Source organism: Octopus sinensis, linkage group LG15 (assembly GCF_006345805.1).
Source record: "Octopus sinensis linkage group LG15, ASM634580v1, whole genome shotgun sequence".
NCBI lineage: Eukaryota > Metazoa > Mollusca > Cephalopoda > Octopoda > Octopodidae > Octopus > Octopus sinensis.
In genome coordinates this window covers 9,496,427-9,511,873 of record NC_043011.1, presented here as the reverse complement: position 1 = coordinate 9,511,873, position 15,447 = coordinate 9,496,427, and the positions used below count along the sequence as shown (strand labels likewise).

Below are 15,447 nucleotides of genomic sequence, written 5' to 3'. Positions count from 1 at the left end.
GGCTTTGGTCAGCCCAAGGCTATAGTAGAAGAAACTGGCCCAAGGTGCCACACAGTGGAACTGAAACCAGAACCATGTGGTTGGAAAGCAAGCTACTTACCACACAGCCACTCCTACACCTATATGTCACTTAGGCACAGAGAAACTAAGACAATGGACTTTGCTTGCGAAGACCTGCTGAGGCAAGTGTAAACAAACCAAAATCGCTAACGTGGCCGATGACAGTACCGCCTGATTGGCGCTGATGCCAGTGGAATGTTAAAAGCACATCCGAGCATGATCGTTGCCAGGCCCACAGATTGGCTCCCATGGCAGTGACACGTGAAAAGCACCATTCAAGCGTGATTGTTACCAGCACATGAAAAACAACATCCGAGCGTGGTCGTTGCCAGTGCCACCGGACTGGCTCCCATGCAGGTAGCACATAAAAACATCTTTTGAGCATGGTCATTGCCAGAACTGCTTGACTGGCTCTCATGCTGGTGGCACGTAAAAGCACCCACTACACTCTCAGAGGGGTTGGCATTAGGAAGGGCATCCAGCTGTAGAAACACTGCCAAATTGGATTGGAGCCTGGTACAGCCTCTGACTCACCAGTCCCCAATCAAACCGTCCAACCCATGCCAGCATGGAAAGCAGACGTTAAACAATGATGATAATGATGATGATGATTATATACACACATACGTATGCACACACACACACGCACACACATAAATACACTGTAGCTTATATGATTAAAGGGGAAATGGACTGTGCAAGATGCATCTACTTTAGATAAATGTGTCAACAAGGGAAGTCTTATGCAATGACACAGCTGTCTAGAAATAGCAACCAAATCTCCAAATCACATCATGCCAATGAAGACCTGGATAGTAAGAAGAAGAGACAAAGTAAAAGAAAAAAAGAGAAAAATGGTTGGTCGATGACTGTGTTTAATCATAGGTCTATTGAATTGTGGCTGAGAGTTGGCGCTAAATAACAGCAACAACTATAGATAAACTGTGTAAAGCTGATATCCTCAATGCTGACCTGATCTAAGAATACCTGATAGCCACCAGGAATAATCCCGTAGGCATAAAACCAGCAATTTTAAGAGAAGGGTGTTGATAGCTGAAACCCTTGACGCCAATGTTTGAATGGTACTTTATTGTATTGACCTCCCAGATGGTATGAAAGGCAGAATTAATCTTGGTGAGATTTGAACTCAGAATGTAAATGGCTGGAACAAATAGCTTAACATATTTTTTTTTATCCAATGCAACCCAATCCACCCAGGCTACCCCTTTTGCCAACAATAACAACTTTGAGTTTATTGATTGCAACCACCAGCGAAAGCTGCCAACCAAATCCAAGAGATTTCTACAACATTCAATCATTTTGATATTCATGAAAATATTGGCAGGCTCTTATGGGTTTTTATAATCTTGTCAGATTAGGATCTATAAACACCTCACAAATACAACAATGTGTTTATATAAACCTGTGTTCGAGTGTGTGTGTATATGTGTGTGTGTGTGTGTGCGTGTGTGTGTGTCTGTGTATGACTTTGCTCTTTTTTCCATGAATATACCAATTTCACACAAATTACAACTCTGTTTAATTTTAACGATGTCCTGAGGTAATTGTCACATGTTCACTCATTAACAAAATGTCTTACAACTTGACACTCAAGTAGTGAACTGCTAATTACCATATTGATTGTTAAATTATTTTCTGTACTTCACCACAATGTGTGTGTGTGTGTGTGTGTGTGTGTGTGTACACTACAGTTTATACATATGTGTTTCTATCACACTTTTCCCCCATTCATATGGTCTTGGGTTCAGTCTCACTCCATGCCACTTTGGGCTGATGTCTTCTTCTGTGACCCCAGGCCCACTAATAATTGTGAGTGGATTTTGTAGATGGAAACTGAAAAGAAACCCATTGTGTGTGTGTGTGTTACTGTCTCCTTTCCTTGACATTATTACATGACAGTTGTAAATGAGTGCCATTGTCATGCATGCGGTGTCTGTTTCCAGTCTTCCATGAAAATGGATCTTGTTTTGGAAAAATATTGCCATAATTAGAAACAGGTGAAGGGTGGCAACAGGAAGGGCACCCAGCTGTAGGCAATCCACCTCAACAGATACCCTCTCACCTATGCAAATATGGGGAAATGGATATTATAATGATGATATGAATGTGTGTGTGTGCATTTGTGAAGGGGCATCAATGTTTATATATTCCATGCATGTCCCCAATCATGTGAAGTGGTGTTCATGTTCACATTGTAACTGGTTGCTCTGCACTTTCAACAACCTGTGGAGTTGAGAAGTCCCTTAATTGAAAAACAGCTCAAGGTTGACGATGAGAAGAGCATCCACCTGTAAACCCCTATCACATTTTGCTGTCTAAATCCATGGAACAGCAAAGGAACAGTAAAGGATGCTAAATCATCATCATCATCATCATCATCATTGTTTAATGTCCATTTTCCATGCTAGCATGGGTTGGATGATTTGACTGAGGTCTAGCGAACCAGACTCCAATCTGATCTGGCATGGTTTCTACAGCTGGATGCCCTTCCTAGCGCCAGGATGCCCTTCCTGGACATAACTACAACAAAATATTACAAGTTGCTTTATTGTGTAGTGGTCAATTGTATCTGCTGGTCCAAGGTATCTCCCCACCACCACCACCACCACTACCCCTCATTGTAACTATTCCAATGTCACAACCCTGCCTTTATAAAACACAACATTCCAACATTGTTATTGTTTTGTTATGTTATGACTGTCAGCTGGAGCAACAGTGCGAAAGCCTAAGAAACTACATCAAATATAAGGATCACACACACACACACACACACACACGCAATCATATGCACACATTAAAAATACACACACACACACATATACATAATGGAAACACATCTACTGATACAAACAAATACAGAATCATATGTATACACACACACACACATGGAAATACACAATCATGCACACACGGAAGCATACATACCATTAACTACATTTACATATATGGAAACGCACACACACACACACACACACACACACACACATTCATATATACAGACATGACAACACACACACATACTCACTCCATATTATCTGACCCATGCAGCCATTGAAAACAAACATTAAAATCTCAGTAATGTTAATAGACATAAAAAGTTCTGTAAAATTACATTTTTAATCACAACAAATTTATTGATCTTTCCCAGAAACTATTTTCAATATTATTTCAGTGTTGTTGATTTGGTGATATGTCATTTATAGTGAACATATCATCATCATCATCATCATCGTCATCATCATCATCATTGGCTAATGTCTGACTGTGGTAACTTTTTGAACAAGTTAACCAATGACCCATGGCCTTTGTAAATCCTTTAATATCAGCGAAGATTGATGTAGTATTTTTGACTTGATATGTGCACATAAGGCAGAAGGAGTTCCAGTGGGATACAGTTTGGGGGAGAAGAATTAAGTGAAACATTTTTAGGATTGTGGAACAAGAGACAATAATGGTGGAGAAAAAAAGAGGCAGATGGGAAAGGTTGGTCTGTGGCCAGCTGGTATCAGTGGTAAGGGGTTAGAGATAAGACTACTCAGAATAAACAGACCCTTTTATTACAACCAACTGGATGAAGCTATCTTTTGAGGAAAATCTACACCCCAAAGCACTTAACATCAAATTAACTTCCTGGTCCTAGATACACCTATGCACTCTGTAGGGCATATCATAATCAGTCTTCGCCAAACATTTTTCACAAAAAGCACTAAACAAATGTTTGTACAAATTATGAATTTATGGAAGTTCTGACATAAGTCTATAGAGTGAGTCAACTCTTGGTACAGGATATAAAGAGAATAGGTGAGATGTTATAGTAAGTCTACCACCACATGATATACTATTTTGAAGCCTGTATTCCATATGCCTTTGTGTATATATGTATATATACCACAAAATATTTTGTCCAAGGCTCTACTGATTCATTAGTCTTTTACACCTCTGTTAATACAGCACTCCGATTAATCATTGACCACATTTCACCTAACCTTTAATCCTTCGCATTTCTATCATATACGATACCAAAATTAACCATTGCTTATTTCTTCTTATTTTTCAGGTGAGTTCAAATTAATCTGTTGAAGATATTCACGGTAGGAGTCTTATTGTTGTTATTATTATTATTATTACTATTTATGTTGTTATTAACACTATCACTTAAACTATTATTTACCCTATACCATTATATTACAAATCCCACCACCTCCAGAAACAAATATCCCCTGGGATAGGTTACTAGCCTGTTGTTGTTATTTTTCCCTACTGCAAGCCAATGAAACCCTTGTTTATTCCAAAGTGCTCCTACAGAACTTGATGGACTTAGTCAGTCACTATCTTAACCTTGGACACATATACAGTACCAGTGACAAGGAATACACTGATCATCTCTTGGTTGCTTGCTTGCCACCCTGGGCTCCCTCTCATATTTACCGGGTGGGCCTCTAAGTGACAGGACACACTGATCATTTCTTTCCAACCTGACATCATCGTTTCTCTTCGTCTTCCGTAAAATGAAGAAACAGTTTTCCAGTTTTCAGGTTCAGTCCCTGCTGTAAACAGAGATGTAATCACAGGCCACTGTGACCATTGCTAATGTTGGAAATACCTAACTCTCCATGTAATAAGGAGATTTCTGACTACCCCAGGAAAGTAGAAGTAGCTCATAGGATAACAACACCTTTGACAAAAGTGTAAAAGTTTGCTTCCTTCTTCTATAACCTTCCCAACATTCAACTATTTCACTTTCTGTAAATAATAATCACAAAGGCGTTTGTTTATTGAGATGGCAGAGGTGAAGTGTGTGTGTGTGTGTGTGTGTGTGTGTGTGTGTGTGTGTGTGTGTTTTGCTTTTTTTTATCAAACACAGTTTCTTGAGGCAGTTTAAACATTCAATACATCTGCCATAATTCAATTATTCTCAACTTTCAGTTATGTTCTAGTTTCCCTACCTTTTCCCCTTTAAATGTCTTCAGTTCCAAGTCAGTGTGAAATAAACAAGGAAACATCTTTGATTCTCTTGTGTACATGGGTTTCTTTGATAAAGATAACTAAAAAAATGTTATACATTACAAATCAAGATCAAGTAGAATGCATTACTACACACACACACACACACACCCACACACCTGACACACACACACACACATACACCCACACACACACACACCTGACACACTCAAAGCTTGTCTTGGAATATTTGATGGTATTGTCGTCAATAAAAATGTTATATAAATGTTAGTTTGACATGAAATAGAATCAATAAATGTTATTTTTATTCTCAATGTTTTGAACTGATAACATTTTATATGCATTTCCTCCACCTCCCCCAGTTTCAGGGTGGTGGTGGTGGTTGCAGAGATGGGGGTTTTCACTAGTTTTTAAGATGTTAGAATGGTTTTTTTCAATGTCCAGCAAGTGACTTGTTCTGAGACTTGGTGTTGAAACCAAAGTAATTACATCATAGAAGTAGAATTATTTTAGCCATTTCAAAGGCGGTGAAATTGTTGTGGCAAGCATTTTGCCAATGGAGTAGAATGAACATTTGCAGAGCTCAAGAAATAAAGGAAACCTGAAGAGAACAAGCTTTGTAGGTTGTTGACTAAGAAGGCACTTCTAGGATAATGGCCAGAATGGTTTTTGCTTGATTTGTCTGCAGAAGAAGAATGGAGTCAGTCCCTTGTCTGACTGTGTGAGGTAGAGAGGTGGGATTAAGGGTCAAGAAGGCCAGGATAAGGCAGGTGACAATATTCTGGTTAGTGTTCAATTGAAATTCTTATATCCATATTATTGAGTAATTTTGGAGAAAATGTTGGGAAGGAGAGAGGGGAGAGATATAGATATCTAGGTGAGAAATACGGGGACAGCTGTTTGGTAGAAGGGCCACAGAACCGAAGGACTTACTCCACCCATTCACATGTTTACAGACCCACTCAAAACAATAACAGTCTTCTAGATCTTTAACCTTTAATATCAATATGGATGATATGAGCATGTACTGTGTGAAAACTATAGACCTGTACTGCTTAATGTAGAACTGTTTACAGTTCATTTCAGATAGCAATTATAATTCAACAACTGTCTTGTTGTTATGACTGTTGTTGTGTAGAGCCAATCAACTCTATTAAACAGGACCCAATTAGATTTCTTGTTTCAATAAACTACATGTCAGTCTGCTGTAAGATTCACTTGTACACTCACTCATGCGAGAATTTAGTAATGTCTAGTGAACTGTGGCTGAAGATATGTGATATCAAGTTTATCCGTTCAGTTCATCTCTCATCAAAGATTGACCATAAAGATAAGTCGGGATAGTTTAGACACAGCAGGACAATCTCTCTATTAGTTTATTAGTGCTGGTTGACAATCCAGTATGGAGGTTGTTATTTAGACCCAGCTCGACCCACATCAAAAACATCCCAGCTATGATGATCCGGTCTTCTTGTAGATAAAACACTTCATTATTCAATGTGAGTTGCTTTTCTGATAGCAGTAGGTTATAATCTGAGGAAGATTTGATTGCTATTTAAAGGTAGGTGGAGCCACTAGAAAGAGGTTCTGCTATGGATAAATTAATTAGAAGCAAATGGGAAGCAAATGAGTTTTATGTTTATAGGTTTTTCTCTTTCTTTTGATTGATATAAAAAAAATCACTTAGACCCCAGCTCTGCCAATTCCTCCTGCATGGCAGCGGTTAATTGTATGACATCAGTGTGAAAGTCTGACCACATTACTGGTGGCCTTTTCCCAATTAATGTGCACTAGCCATCGTTGCTGGTGTTGTTTAACCATAAGTCAGTGATCTAGGATCAAAGACAATCCAGTTTCGACCATCATGTCCTATGACTAACTTATCCAGGTGTGAAATGAAACAAAAATAATTAGGGTCTCAGGTTGGATGTTTTGTGATATTTGTCCTGGATATCTGCAGTCTGATTTCAAATGCTACCATAGACAATGTTTTTAGGATCAACAGAGTACCAGCATTTTGCTGGTGCAGAATCACATCTTAAATGTCCCCCTAGCCAAAGAGGGTATCTCTGTGCATGACTACCTGGGTACCAAAAACTATTATTGAATACATTGTACATGTTACCAAGTCAATTTTGGTTGCAAATGACAGCTGTTAGAAGGGAGGTAGATTAATTGCTCTTTCTGAAAGGTCAAATGTTCAGTTGTGGTGGTGGCTGCAGCAGAGAGAGAGGCTTAGAATACAACAGATAACCTTCCTCTGGATTTACTACTGGGAGGTCATTTTCTGGTTGTCTGCCCCAACAGATCTCTCTGAATATTTCACAACACATCACCCTAAACTAATGATAGCATCTACAGCATTTTTACATTTTTACATTTTTTTTTTATTTCAATTTGTTTTTATTATTACTGATTATTAACATTGATTTCTAACTTCCTGTTGGCCGTCTGATCAAATTAGCTTTTTGCCAACTCTAGAAATGTTCTAGTTGAAGAATTCCTTGAAGTTTATACTGTTGCAGACACAAATATCTACACATGAACACACACAGTTCACACACACACACACACACACACACACACACACACACACACACACACATACACATGCACACATTATGTACACAGTTGGAAATAATTTTTTTCATAAGCATAAAATAACAAACATTGACCAAACAAAGAACTCAATACATGTGTAGAATCTAATATTTATTAGATAAGCCTTGACCAGCAAAACTTCAAAGCAACTGTCAATAAAATGATATATACATACATATATATATACATACATATATATATATATATATATATACATATGTATAAAGTTTTCTGTCTATGGCTACACAGTTGCCATAGACTAAACAATCAACCATTGCAAATGGTAAACAATAAGCAAACAAAATAACAAGAGAAATACAATACCTACATTTTAGCATATTTCTACGACCATAATTACATCTACTAAACAACAACAACAATAAAAATACATTAACAAACAACATGAACATTTTTCTTAGTTACAACAACAACAACATCAACTAAATAAACAATAAAATGACCGATAGCTGCCATTAGGTAATTGATGTTGCTTGATGTTGCCATGATAGAAATGATTTCAAAAGAAGACAGTATTTTGTTATTTATCCGATCCAGTTACCAGGTGAAGTGAGAGTGAAGTAATTCTATGGCAATGTCTTACATCAAAACCAACTCACCATTGTAGTACATTATCGACAGTGAGATGATTTTGCAGTAACAGCCATTCTAGCTTTTTTACTCACCATTTTCACAAAGAGAACAAGTTTCCACAACCAATTTTTTTCAAGTTCCAATCAATTCTGTGTTAGTATCTTCTACAATTGGAAATCCCACTGTTGCTCTCAAATGTTTCTTTTCCCTGTGATGGAAATGAGTTTGAGCAACTTAAGGGTTCACTATGAGCCCTGAGGCTAAGCCTGGGGAAAAAGGGGAAAAGGTCAAATTGCCTGAAGCAAACCCTTACCTCATGAGCTGAAAAGTCAAGGAATGTTAACTTGCTTGCAACCATTACCATTCCTCACACTGATTACTAATATTACTGTCACCAGCAAACTCTTCTTGCTTGCATCCCTCCTCCCATGACCCAATGCTGGAACTGGTTTATTGTTTGGTCAACTAAATCCATAACAAAATTGTGTGTTACACAGGGGCACACCACAATGCCTGCCCTAGTTAATCAGAGTGTACCCCAACACCTTTCCTCTCTGACCAGTATATCTTATAATATTTTATTCCCATTGTCTTTTCTTCATCTTCTTCCTACTTAGTGTTCCTAGTATCAAATGTTGTTGTTGTCATTGTTGTTGTTATTTCTATAGTATCCCTTCCTTTCCTCTGATTGGTGAATGTTGGTGGAGGAAATGCCAGGTTTGGTCAATGAACAAGTATCTTCTATAGAAGGCATAGAAAATGGTTAGTGAAATAGAAAAATCATGGATGTCCTTAATGAGATGTCATAATACCAGAGATTATTGTATTGCAGTTGTGTCTGACATAAAGCACTGTTGTTGTTGTTGTTGCTGTTCGATGTGGTAAGTTCTTCAACAGAACTCTACGTCTCTAGTGAACATTGTACCAACAAGAGTAAAGTGGATTGATCTAAGGGTTAGGACTCAAAACACATTGTTCCCTGACCATCCCAGCCCCTCTGAAGGCTGAAACATTGACTGGGAAATATTTGGTAATGACAGGCTAAGCAAGAACCCTGTCTTAGTCTCTCTCAAGAATATTTGGTAGAAATAATTGGCATTTATAATCTGAAAATCTTTGGTGTAAAGTCAAGAGGTTTCTGTTTTTTAAGCACACATTTCTGTCTGTCTGTTTTCATTTTCAGTTACCATAGAAACAGTTTCAGTATTCGTATGCGAGAATGTTCTTGACAGTGGTTGCAAAGTTTTGGCCAGCAAAGCCATTGTTGGACTTCAGTCCGATGATAGCTAAGCTGGCCTGTCACTATTAAAGACATTCTTCATCATCATCATCATCATCGTTTATCGTCCGTTTTCCATGCTAGCATGGGTTGGACGGTTCGACCAGGGTCTGAGAAGCCAGGAGGCTGCACCAGGCACCAGTCTGATCTGGCAGTGTTTCTACAGCTGGATGCCCTTCCTAACGCCAACCACTCCGTGAGTGTAGTGGGTGCTTTTTACATGCCACCGGCACAGGTGCCAGGGGAGGCTTTTACGTGTCACGGATGCCAGTCAGGTGGTGCTGGCATCTGCCATGTTTGGACGGTGCTTTTAACATGTCACCGGCATGGGTATCTTAACTACAATTTCTTGTATAAGAATAATATCTATCTGTCTGCCTGTCTAGCTAGGTATCTACACATACACGCACACCCGCACACGTGCAGGATATTCTAAGCAGCAGACAGATGCCAGGCAGTGATGTTCCATAGTGTTTTATCCGATATGTAGCCTGCAATGCATTATCCAGTGTGACTTTCCTTTCCTTGAAAAAGTATTGTGTGATCTGAGGGAATTTCAGTTGCTGTTTCTAGCAAGTCAACTCTGTAGAGATACCATCTTTGGCTTTTATAGATTTGTTGTGTTGCAATTGTTAACTCTTACATGTTACTACTTTGGTACTTTGTTTTCTAAATATTCTATCAGGTAACCCCTTAAATCAGCAATTCTTACCTGTAAAAATCTCCAATATTTCCCTGTCTGATTAAAATCGTTTTTCCAAACATCGTCATTTCTGTGGCACAGCAAATTTTATGATAGTGCTGCACAGTTTATTCATCTCAAAACTATTTCTGTTCATCATATTTGGAAATAATAAAACAAATGGAAAAAATTGCAAATACAATTCATCCAGAAAACTAATTAATTAGAATAATTAAGCTATCCAATTAAAATATTACCTGTTCTTGACTTATTTTCGTGATACTGATGTAAAAAAAAAATTTTTCTGAGTCAGGAACGAAAACATTTGAAATTTTATTGAAATTTGGCAAAAAGAAAAAAAAAAATCGATAATGGGAATTTTTGAAATAGTTGTCAATATTTTGATCAAAATTTTTTGAAACATTATTATTATTATTATTATTATTATTATTATTATTATTATTATTATTATTATTATTATTTTGTACAAGTTCCAATTGAGTTCCGTGCTTTTTATCTGAATTGCTGAAGAAACATCTTAATTAGTTGATGGGTTGATTCAGATCCACCGACACCACTGTACCCTTCCCTACACTGCCACTGTACCACCACCACCACTGCTGCCACTACCATTCAAATTGTCTATAAATGTTTTTTTTTTCCCTATTCTGGTTTTTGTTGAAGAGATTCTTTATCTCATCTTTAATTAGACTCCCAACCCCAACCTCAAAGTATTATTATTATACACAATCTGATGACAGTTTTTGTAGATTGTGTTACTGTGTAGCAATGATGTTAGCATTGTCACTACAATCATCATCATCATCATCTTTGTAATTGTCTTTTTATCAGAAGCTCTTCCCTGTCCTATCTCAATGCTGAACAGAGAGCAATTACTGAATGTTAGTCCTATAGTAACATCTCCACAGTGTAAACAGTTCTCTTTATTTCGGCAATAATTATTAATAATTATTGGTGGTGATTTAGCAGAATTGTTAAAGCATTGGATAAAGTGATTGGCAGGATTTCTTCCAGCTTCACATTCTGAGTTCAAATACTGCTGAGGTCTATTTTGCTTTTCATCCTTTTGGGTTTGATGAAATAAGAACCAGTCAAGTATTAGGTTTGATATAAATGGCTACACCCCACCCCACTTTAAAATTGCTGGCCTTGTACCAAAATTTGAAACCATTTTTGTTGTTTTTTTATTATTATACATTACAATTGGTGAACAATGGTCAGTCGCAAGTTTCCAAATAACCAGCTCCCCATGAGAATGACAAGGGAGTGTCTCTAGCTTGATACAGAACAAATATTTCAAGGACCCTGTAAAGCATATATTGGGTGAGGAGCGGGGTCATGTTCATTTTTACATTGTCATCCAATGTACATTGCTGAAACACACACACACACCAGGATTAAACTTTGTTTCTGTCTCCCAAATTCTATTCACAAAGATTTCATCAATTTGAGCCTATGATAGAAGGCACCTACCCAAGGTGGCACAGTGCGATTGAACCAGGAATCATGTGCTTCCAAAGTAGACTTCTTAACCATACAGCTATGCTTCTGTTTTGAGCAGATGAAATTGCCCTGTAGATACCTCCTTGTTGATTCCCTAATTTCTAATGGGGGGAACCTTATTTCTTGGATTGATGCCTGCCCCTTATTTTTAAGTAGCAAACAGTCCCAGAATACACTAGTAACACCATGAAGGACTTACAAAACCATTCTTGAAATATCACTTGATTTCAAGATGTTTTGTTGGTCATCTTTGGCATTTTTATTCTGTCAACCCCTGATTAATTGTTCTGCTTCTATTTTAACAATCCAGACATCAAATAGTCTCATTTTAGTTTGACAATCCACTCTTTATTCACTATTTAAACAAATCTATTCTTTCCAGAATCTCTTCAGATTAATAATCTATGTCTTAAAAGACCCTCCCTCCATTTTAACAATCCATTCTTTATAGAATCAATGTTTTAATACTGAAATTCCAGACATTATTCTGACATATGTCATCGACTTTAACAATTCTGTTCTTATTTTCTTCCTTTTCTCACCTTGTTGCACATACTTCACAACATCTTGAAATTCTCTTTTAATTTCAATTTTATTTATTTACATTTTATTATTTACTTTATTCATTTTGTATGTTCTTCAAAAGATTTTCATTGTTTTATTTTTAATTTATATTTTGTTTTGCTTGAGAGAAGAAATTTTCCTGTTAAAATCCTTGAAATGACAGATTTTTATTTGTTTCATGTTGATATTACATCATATGTACATGTCAGAGCGGATTGGAGTTTTAAAGATATTGCAGTGTTAAAAGTCACAAAAAATATATTAAATAACACCACTGAGACTGTTGGCTGTATGAGTGTGTCGTCGTCATCGTCATCATTAGAAAATCATTTTTATTAAAATATTTATCAACAACAGTTACACATCAGACATAGTATAATGTGGCATTAAGTGAGATTCGCCTGTGATTTTATTTCAAATCCTACGAAAATTGACTTTGTCAGTCTTTCTTCTGGTGTTAAAATGAACAACAGTCCAGCTCTCAACTTACTGGAGTTTATACATTGGTTTGCATCATTCAGGAGTTAAATAAGTATCAGACATGTACTGGGGTGGATTTAATTGGCTAAAGCCTCCCTTACCACTATATCTGGCTATATGTCAATGTTTTGAAGTCATGATAATAATACTTTATAAGCCACAAGGGTAACAGAAATCTTTTTAGGAAATAAAAAGGCAAAGGACAGTGGGGGGGGGGTTTATGTAGAAACATGTGAACGATCTAAAAAAATAATTAACAAGAAAATTTTAACCCCAAAATTCCCCAGAAACAGGGAAATGACACCTGGGGGCAACCAAGGAACTCAACAGATCTCAACTACTTACCAGAAGTGGCAAGTGTTCCTCTCCCCCCCCCACTTTTCAACCTAAAAGTGTAGACTTAGAGTCAGTCCATTCAATGGGGCCAAATTTACTGGGGAAGAGAAGGGGAACCTCCATCTCCACCTTCACTTTTCTTTTTATGTGGAACTTGTAAACATCAATGAGAGCTTGGTCAAAGACGAATGTCTGTCTTCAGTCTTGTCCACCACACAACCTCTTTTGCCATAGCCACAAGACAGAGGGAAACTGCCTGCTTTTCCTGATCAAAGGATAATGGCAGAGCAATCTTCACAATGGAGCTGGTCAATAGCTGGATCTGTTCTACATGAGATTGCATGTTTCACATAATTCTACAAGCACTGTATAAGCCTGAGCAGAACAGTTCCATTGCTCTGTACGCATCCTGGGCAGGCGTAACTGACAACACTACCATGGTTAGTATTCTAAATGCCTCTCAGTAGCACTGCTACTGATGTAACTAACTAATTCTCTCTCACTAAAGTTGCCAACCTTGTACCAAAACTTGTAAACATCATCATCATTATTATTATTATTATTATTGGTGAGCTGGACAAAATGCATAACTGCATTTATTCTGGTTCTTTATACTCTAACTATGAATTCCACCAAGTTAAATAAAATAAGACAGTTCTATATTTGAGAGGTGAAGAATTGTGTACATTATTTACATTATTTACATTTAATGGATATTTGTCCTCATCTTGTTTGTTGTTTACACAATTTGGCTGATATACCCTCCAGCTTTCATCAGGTGTCTTGGGGGAAATTTTGAGGTATTTTTCAATGTTATTGTTATTATTATTATTATTCAGGTCACTGCCTGGAATTGAATGCAGAATCTTGGGGTTTGTAGCCTGTGCTCTTAACCACTATATCGTGTGCCTTTGGGCATATAATAATAATAATAATAATAATAATAATAATAATAATAATAATAACAATAACAATAATAACAATAACAATAATAACAATAATAATAATAATAATTATTATTATAATAATAATAATAATAATAACAACAACATCGAAAAATACCTTAGGAATGAGAACCCAGGTTCGAAATTTCCCCAAGACACCTGATGAAGGCTGGAGGGTATATCAGCCAAAACGTGTTAACAACAATTTCCAGGTCCTTATATTTACTTAATTTGTCGAATTCCTTTACAGATATATTTTTATCAGTGGGGACACTTACATCTATTAGTCTACGAGTATTTTCTTCTCTGCCTTTAATAATTATGTCTGGTCGATTAGCTTGGATTGTTCTGTCAGTTTTGACTGGAAAATCCCAGAGGACAGCAACATTTTTACCTTCAACTCCTGGCTCTGGATGATGTTCTTAACAGTCAGCAGGAGTGTTGATTTTGTAGTGTTTACATATTTTCCAGTATAAATACTATCCTACCCTATCGTGGCAATTTTTGTATTCGTTTGGTCTCGGCAAAGGATATCCCGAAACAAGATGGTCTATTATTTCATCAAATGTGTTGCATAATCTGCATTTAGGGTCAGAACCATTTTGAAGAATGTTCTAGCTCTGCTTTGAAGGAAGATTTACTTCTTGGGCTCACATTTTTGTATGCGACGATGTTGTTAAACCTCCATTAACAGTACTGTATGCAGGTCCTTTTTTGTTTTCTTTCACACATGGATAAATTTTTCACTATGGACCTTAATGGTCATGAAGACACTATATCAGAGGATAGACTAAAAAAGGGCTTCATAGAGAAAACTGTCCCTGTTCCCACTGCAGATAACACACAGCATGACAAACATGACTCGCACACCTACTTTCACGTTCCATTACTACCATTGAGATTGATCAAGTTCTGGACAAGGGATTCTGGATTATTTTTCCACTTATTTTTTACTTAATTATTGAGAGGGTTCGGCTTCATTTTTAGTAATCTCGCTTGTGAGAGCAGTTGAGTTTATTTCCGATATTCTCATTTTAAAAATCCTCTCTGGCTAATCATTGAGAGGATGTTGGTGATGCCTTGGCAGAGGTTTGCGCTCTCTGAGTGCTCTTGATATTATTATTATCATTACGTTTTCTTATTCTTTTCCATATTGTTTGTGTTGTGTCTCTTTCTAAGTTTGCACAATTTAAGTATTGAACCAGTTTATGTCTATTTGACAGAGAAATCTTACAAAGAGATTTGGAGGAAAGAGTTTTGTGGTTGCTGCTGTTGTGGTGGTAGTGGTAGCCACAGTAATGAGTCCAGCATGGGAAACAGACATTAAATGATGAGGATGAGAATGATTGAAGGAGATTTGTTTTATCTAATGAGCATAGATATTGGTGATGCCTGTGCTT

At 37.0% G+C, this 15,447-nt stretch overlaps 1 protein-coding gene and 1 long non-coding RNA gene across 13 annotated transcripts in view; one reads left to right on the top strand and one right to left on the bottom strand.

Moving 5' to 3' along the window:
* Positions 1–15,447, top strand: part of LOC115219822 (peripheral plasma membrane protein CASK) — a 998,477-nt gene that overhangs the window by 847,087 nt on the left and 135,943 nt on the right. The window lies entirely within an intron of this gene.
* Positions 6,146–14,657, bottom strand: LOC118766185. Its single transcript, XR_005002102.1, has 3 exons — positions 14,528–14,657; positions 14,207–14,216; positions 6,146–6,157 (listed from the first exon to the last, which is right to left on the bottom strand). It is a non-coding gene; the product is annotated as an uncharacterized LOC118766185 (long non-coding RNA).